The sequence below is a fragment of the Epinephelus moara genome, chromosome 24 (assembly GCF_006386435.1).
Source record: "Epinephelus moara isolate mb chromosome 24, YSFRI_EMoa_1.0, whole genome shotgun sequence".
NCBI lineage: Eukaryota > Metazoa > Chordata > Actinopteri > Perciformes > Serranidae > Epinephelus > Epinephelus moara.
The window spans coordinates 51,011,333-51,019,559 of NC_065529.1; the positions used below are offsets into that span (position 1 = coordinate 51,011,333).

Genomic DNA, 8,227 nt, shown 5'->3' on the forward strand with positions numbered 1-8,227 from the left:
CAGAGGACGCAGTGAACTACGGACACATCAGAGGACGCAATGAACTACGGACACATCAGAGGACGCAATGAACTACGGACACATCAGAGGACGCAATGAACTACGGACACATCAGAGGACGCGGTAAATTATGGACACATCAGAGGACGCAATGAACTACGGACACATCGTGTTTCTGTGGGTCTCATGTACCCACACAGATCTCTGTTTAGCCTAGTTCACATTACACAATTTCCACCACGATTTTGACGTTGCAGAGGATCTTGAGAGCCACCTTGGGTCGGAGGTGAGTCAGCAGATAGTCTGCCACGACTAGTCCTCATGTGTGAACAAGCCTACGATCAAGTCGCCCCCTCGTCTGTGACTGGATATCTGGCATGGTAGAAAACTGGAGAAGTGTGACACGACTGACAAAGAGCATCAGCCAATGAGAGGCGGGATACGTCCCACGTCAACATGCAGGAGGACGGAAGAAATGTGAGGAGGACAAGCCGCAGGGTTGCCAGGTCCGGTTATTAGCCGAGACTTTGGACTTGTTTCTAAAGTGGAGTTGCTTATTTGGGCTTGCTCTCTAAACGTCACTTTCCTCTACATATATCCGTCAATAAGTTATTTAAACGCATGATAGTCGCTTCTTTTGGGCTTGTTTCCATCCCACGATATGGCAACACTGACAAGCCAGCCGGCAAGCAACAACCACAATGGCGGCGTCCACAGGATCACGGGGAGCATGTTGTGTTTGGACCCAGGCCCTGGAGGCTGATTTGATTCAACACTGGGAAGAATATCCATGCCTTTACGATGTGTCGTCTCCCAGTTAAAAACGTAGTTTGGCTACATCACCACATTATCTGGGGCTCTGTCGGCGAGGGCTCAGTGGAGAAATCTTGTGGTGTGCACACACAGGTCGTAACACAGTTGGTGAGACGATTACGATCGTCTCCACGATGCAAAATCAGGGTGAAAGTCGTGTAATGTGAACTAGGCTTTAGGAGAAGGTGATTAGAGCCTGTTTGGATGTCTCCCTGGAGGAGTGTCTATATGAAAGATACTGTTTGACCTCACACTCTATCATTTATCTAACAATCTGTTCCACCCACATATATCACATATTACACATCCTGGATTTACATTATCATCACAGCACATTTTATGCATTGTCCTTTGATTCTTTTCTTTATAACATCAGAGACACTGAACACATCAGAGAGACAGCGGTTTGTCGGCCCGTAAGAAAAGTGTCTCTGGCTCTGAAAACACTTTGGACCCTTGTTGTGGTTTTCCCTGGACATAAATCACAATCCATTATTAAAGTAATTACCACGGAGCATCGGTGGCTCAGTGGATGGAGCGGACGCCCCGTGATCAGACGCAGCGGCCGTGGGTTCAAACCCAGCCTGCTGTCCTGTGCTACATGTCGTTCCCTCTCTCCCCATAACGTTATGCTGTCCTGACATTAAAGGCAACAAAAGCCCAAAAATAATGTTTAAAAAAAGAACTGCAGGTTTGTCAGTGTTGATGAGAAATGAATCTACGTGGATACATGATGCAGTGATTCATGAATACTTTTCATATATTCAAAGACTCCGCGGTGTAACTGGCTCACTGATGGGACTCAACATCCCATAATAGCTCCATGTGAGAATAAAGGAGATTACATGAAGTCATTTCACAGCAGTTAAATGAACCTCAGCCTAATATTGACAGAATGAAGTCAGTAGAAACAAAACTTTTACCAGTCTGTTTAATATCTGTGTGTTTGATGTTGAGTTTGTGCCCAGTGTGTTTGGGCTCCATCACATTACAGCTGAATACATTATATTCAAATATATGAACACTGTTAAGATAGAAACATGTTTCTGTATGTTAGACACATGACCTCATCACATGACATCAATCATGAATCATGTTATCTGCACTCTACTGATGATGTCTGTTGGTGCTCACTGTGAACGCACCTCTCTCAGGCTGAACAGACTCAGAGCTGATTGAACTGATTCTGATCAGCTGTTCTGTTTCTCAGTTCAGGATCAGTCAGCTCAGAGATCAGGATCAGTCAGCTCAGAGATCAGGCTCAGTCAGCTCAGAGATCAGGATCAGTCAACTCAGAGATCAGGATCAGTCAGCTCAGAGATCAGGCTCAGTCAACTCAGAGATCAGGATCAGTCAACTCAGAGATCAGGCTCAGTCAGCTCAGAGATCAGGATCAGTCAGCTCAGAGATCAGGATCAGTCAGATCAGAGATCAGGATCAGTCAGCTCAGAGATCAGGATCAGTCAGCTCAGAGATCAGGCTCAGTCAGATCAGAGATCAGGCTCAGTCAGCTCAGAGATCAAAGTTTGTTGAGCCTGATCTCTGACATATGGCCCTGGGGCCTCATTTATAAAAGAGTGCTTAGGATTCATACAAAAAGTTGACGTGCGCCCAAAAGCTGAAAATAGCGTGCGCCAAAAAATAATCTGATTTATAAAACCGTGTGCACGCACACTTGCACGCAATGTTCTCTTTATAAATCACAGACCTCCTGGAGTTGTGCGCACCCAGATCCGCCTCATATTCCGTCCTCTAAACGCCCTAGTTCAACCATAAATGGTCATGCAAATCACCTCATGAATGCGATCTGCATATAAATAAGACGGCATGCGAGTGTTCTCTCGTTGTGAGTCACGGCGACAGGTGTGAGAAACAAACCAAAAAACGGAATTTCTCCGAGACTGAGCTCGAGACCCTTTTAACGGGAGGTGGAGGACTGAAGAAAGATTTTATTTGGTGGCCACAGCAGCGGGATCACTAATAAAAGAAAGCAAGAAAAGTGGCAACACATCAACGCTGCTGATGCTGTCAGCTGTGTCTGTGGGACTGCACCGACAGTGACATCTTGCGCAATTACGCACGAGGGTCACCGCAGTATTTATATGTTTATGGCAATCAGTCTGATCAGACACCCGGCCTGAATTACAGCATGAACCAGTGGTGTCCCTGTCCCAAAATACAACGTGTAATTTGAAATACAATTCAAAGATGAAAGTGTAACAGGCGAACACGTTTCTTCATGCCAGTTTTGTCATGAACAGCACATGTCTAAGTAGGGCTGATGAAATGAGTGTAACGGTTGTGCTTAATGGCTGTATTTCGAGACACAATAAATGCACTGGAAATATTTAGCTAAATAAATAAATATATTCCATGCAGTCGCGCTGTCCTCTCCCCCTCCTGCGCTCACAGAGTGGACAATGAGACGTTAGAGGCAGTGCGGATTAAATACGTATTTAGAAAGAATTTCAATTTGGGTTTGTTTTACAACGTTTTTATGAAACAATTATCACTCACTCCAAGCGCAAAATAAAGCTGCTGGATTTAATTTCAATGATAACGTGGATCTAAGGTGGATATAGCGTGACATTAAATTTGTGTGAGACATCAATAAAAATCTGACCCCACTTCTCTACCTCGCCGTCTGCGTCGCCACTTCCCAGTGTCTCCAAAATGTGCACACGCATGACTCAGAGTTTGCTGACAGGTGTGCACATTCTCCTACCAAGTTTATTTTTATAAATCACAACCTTTGCGTGGTAAGTGGCGTACGCCACTTTCAAGCCCCGTTTTGTGCGTAAGGAAGCTTTATAAATGAGGCCCCTGGACTTCAGGTTAATGTCACGCTTCAATTCAACATCACACACACTGTTTCTACGTGTCATTCATGTTCCTCACACTCAGTCTGAGCCTCTGACAGATGAACCACTGAAACACGTCCTGCTGACGGATCTCTGAGACACTTTCCTGTTTGTCTGGATCAAAACATCACACACTCATTTTAATGATTAAACATTTGCTGCTGTTCTACTTCTGAGATGTGAGAGCTGGGTGCTTTTCTTTGTCAGGTGATATTACAGGGAACAGCTGTGGATTGTTGGACAGCTGGTCAGATAAATCAACCTGAAGACGTCACACAATGGCGGCTGAGGACTGTGCGACCGTGAACATCGCTGCATTGTACAAATACATGTGTTATTTGCACTAAGCACCACTATACTGTTGTCAGGTATAAGCCAGCAGTGTGTTTGTTGGGTTAATTCAGCAGTCTGTAATGATTTGGTACCGCGAACGCTGATGTGAATGCTAATGCTAGTTTGCTAACTAGCTAATTTGCTGTCATCATTTCCGGTGAGTGCACAACGGCCGTGTTTGGTTTGAGACAACACTACCCTGTCGAAATTCGTGCACTTGGCCAGTAAAGGCCCCAACATACTCGGGCGTACTATAAGCAGAGCGGACTTCGCGAGGAATGTCCGCATAGTGTAGATTTACTGTAGCAACTCCTCCTCGTCCGTCCAGTCAAACATTCGTGCGGTTGCCATTCTGTTTGTTTATACATCGCTGCTCTGTAGAAGTAGGCCTGTCGCGATCTGGAATAAGTCGGTTAATTGCACGGTAAATTAAAAGGGAGACGGTAACTTTTCCGGCCGCGATTAATCACCATATTCATGCGTGTTTGTTTTCCTCGTCTCTCTCCACCAAAGAGACTGGACGACAAGAGCGTTCACTGCCGTGCATCGTCTGCAGCCAGGTGAGTTGGTTCATTAGCGTAATGAAGGGAAAGCTCTTGTCATTGTCTCTGTGTGGGGGGGGGGGCGGGGCTATGGGCTACACCCACTTCACACTTCCTCTTCATGAGGGGGAGATGAGGCGGAGAAGAAAAAATGTAGCGTAAGAGAAAGACAGGGAACTTGTTCCTAAACCAAACACCACGGCCCCTGTGTGGGAGTGTTTTGGATTTAAACCAAATGACAGAGGGCAGCCCAGTAATTAGGACGAGCCGGTGTGCCGGGTTTGTTCTAAAACCATCTCAACAAAATGAGCGAATATGACCAACTTAACTGCACACCTGAGACTGAGACTGACAGACTGTTTTTTTGTATTTATTTATTTCGATAATTTTACGTGTTATTTGGGATATTTAAATTTTCTTTTTTGCATTCCTAAATATTCTTGTTAAATAAATGTTTATTTCTCTTTAAAAGGGTGCACCTGCATCAATATGCCTTTATTATCATTATATAAGTTTAAAAAATGGTCTGAAACAGCAAAATTACAACAATAATAAAAATGGTCTTAAAAGCACAATATTACGCAATATTATCGCTTATCGCAATAATTTCTGACGCAATTAATCGCCCAGCAAAATTTGTTATCGTGACAGGCCTATGTAGAAGAAGCGTAAGCGTCACACCACCAACTACTGGCCTGGCATGTAAACTGCAGCGTTTTTGGTCATTTTTGTGGATCTGTGCGCACGGTGACTGTCACCAAAACACTGATGTCTAAACACGGAACGTTTTTCAAAATGAAAATGAGAAACGATTCTGTTTTCAGTGGATCGTTTTTGTGTAGACATGGACTCTGAACTCTACATGAGGAGCAGGAGAAAGAAGGAGAGAGGAGGAGAGAGGAGAGCAGGAGAAAGAAGGAGAGAGGAGAGCAGGAGAAAGAAAGAGAGAGGAGGAGAGAGGAGAGCAGGAGAAAGAAGGAGAGAGGAGAGCAGGAGAAAGAAGGAGAGAGAAGGAGAGAGCAGGAGAAAGAAGGAGAGAGAAGGAGAGAGCAGGAGAGAGCAGGAGAGAGAAGGAGGGAGCAGGAGAGAGGAGGAGAGAGAAGGAGGGAGCAGGAGAAAGAAGGAGAGGAGAAAGAAAGAGAGAGCAGGAGAACGAAGGAGAGAGCAGGAGAGAGAAGGAGAGAGCAGGAGAAAGAAGGAGAGCAGGAGAAAGAAGGAGAGAGGGGGCAGTGTGACATTATCTCAAGTTATTTGGGTTGAACGACGCGACACATCACAGACCCTGTGTACCTGCATGATAGAGGACAGACTCAAATCAAACTAACACACACTTCATTAACACAGTCCTGACGTCACTGACGAAACAAGACAACATGTCATAACACGGACTGACGTGTGCTTTAACAGCTGGCCCCCACATATTAACTCAGATCAGTGTCAGACACAACTTATTACGCATCATCCAGAATCAGCACCAAATCCAGCACACAGGATCACAGCCTGCTGGAGCTGTCAGACTGAACTCAAAACTTCAAACTTCAGAATTAAACCTTGACTGCAGCACGAGCTGTGAGTATGATCGCTTAAATGTGGTTAGGGTATTGAAACTGTGACTCCTCCATTAGATGTTTCAGACTCAAACTATTTTGACAATATAAACCTGATTTGCACAAACACAAACAAATATCACAAATTAAAAAAAAACTGCATAAAAATAAAATACAAATGTGCAATCACAGAACTGAGATTCACAAATATCTGTTTGAAAGTTGGAAATGTAAGAAATGCTTTTCATGTATTTTTAAATCAATTAAATGTGTTCAGTATTTTGTGAATTTCAGATCTGTATTACATTTGTAAAAAACAGTTTAGTGATATTTCTTATTTGTTGTTTATTTTTATAATATTTCTGTAGCTGCTGTTTTGTTGCCTTGTTTTGAGAGCTGCTACCTCAGTGTCGTACTCGCACAATGACGACAAACAGAGTCTGATTCTGAACCCTGATGTGTTTTTACATGAAATAAATAGTTTCACATTCATTTTCTATGAATCCACTTTTTGATTCATACACTAATGATTTCAGCTGGACTGCAAAAACTGTCTGTAACTGAACACGGGGTGCAGTGACACACCAGTTTCAAGGTATACCGCGATATACAAGTTGACAGTTATAACGTGCACATTTGCTTATCTACAAATCAACTGGACAGAGCATCTCTCCTTTATTTGACTTATTTTCTAAGAGGAGACTTTTTCAACAAACTTCCAATAACAAAATGTTTCAACTTTCAGTGTTTGTTCAACCATCAATAACCCTTCTGCTTTCATTGCTTTAAGAAACATCCTGACTGAGATTCATTTAAATTCTGTAAAACGTGAACCTGTGATATTTTCTGAGGCAGTGATCGCACCATGAAAATCTCATAGGATTACAACCCTACTGAGCAGCACTGTTAAAAACTCTTCATGTGTTTTGTGTGTAAAACTCTGAATTAGTAAAGTCTGTAGAGCTGGCAGGTAAATGCAGTGGAGTAAAACCAAAGAGGGCCTTAGGTTAATGTTAATATCGTAGAAAAGTACAGTAGTAGAGTAAATGTACTTCGTTACATTCATCACTGTAATTCAACCTTTACTGGAAAGTAACGGCTGAAAACGGTTCTTTAACTGAAACAATCAAAAGCTGATTGTCTGTTACAGGGTGTAGCTACACTGCTCCATCAGCTTCCTCACACTCACACTAATCCTCAGCAACAGTCCTGAGCTCTGTGAATCAGAGACAACAGAAACTAAACTGTGCAACACGAGGTTTCTCTGCCTCTGCTGAGGTTAGCTACACAGCAGGCTAACACAGAGCTAACAGGCTGTGAGCTCCAACAGTCGGAGTGATGAGAGAGTTAAGTGTGTAAGTGACAGTCAGTCTGTGAGCTTGTTCCTCGGACTTGTATCTAAACTGTAACGTTAACGTGCTCTGAAACACCGGGCTGCTGCTAACACCGTTAGCTTCTGTGGCTAACTTTGCTAACAGGCTAACCGTTAGCAGCTTTGTAAAACCCTGCTGCTCCTCACCGATATATTCTGACTGTAAGATGACTTAAATTCACTATTATAGATCCATTAAAACACCAGTTGTGCTGTGTTGGATTTTCAGGGCTGTTCTGTTGTGTTTGGTGTCCGGAGTTAAATGGCGGCGGCCCGGTTAACGTTACAACAACAACAACGCGCTGCAGCTCAAATAAAAACTCACCGACAGTCTCCGCTGCAGTTAGCTATCTAGCTGTCATTAACGGGCTAGAATCCTTCGTAAAGATTTCCTCTGAAGAAACATGAACGTCTCAAACTTTATTCAACTAAACTTTAAGAAGGTTTGTCACTTTAGCCACCAGCGGACTCCATCATGACGCTTCTTCTTCTCGGCCTTCAGAAAAGCATGCTGGGAAATTCTCACAACGGGCGGGAGAGCGCGCGCCGTCATCACGCAAAGGATTATGGGAAAAAGAGTTTTACTGTTTCAATATACTGTTTATACTATATACCAAAGCGTATTGCTGCCACACCAGGAAAAATATAATGTGTCAGTATTATGTTATAACGTGAAAAGTTCATTGTTCTAACAAGAAGTTTTTCACATTATAACAATATATTTCCACATTATAACAATATATTTTCACGTTATAACAA

General features: G+C 43.3%; 1 protein-coding gene across 1 annotated transcript in view; it reads right to left on the reverse strand.

Moving 5' to 3' along the window:
- The window catches only part of LOC126385783 (pre-mRNA 3' end processing protein WDR33-like), a 12,171-nt gene extending 4,196 nt beyond the window's left edge, over positions 1-7,975 (reverse strand). The window contains exon 1 of the mRNA XM_050037732.1: positions 7,794-7,975. The gene's annotated coding sequence lies outside the window, so the exon portion shown is untranslated. The remainder of the gene's footprint in view (positions 1-7,793) is intronic.
- Between the last annotated feature and the right edge of the window lie 252 nt (positions 7,976-8,227).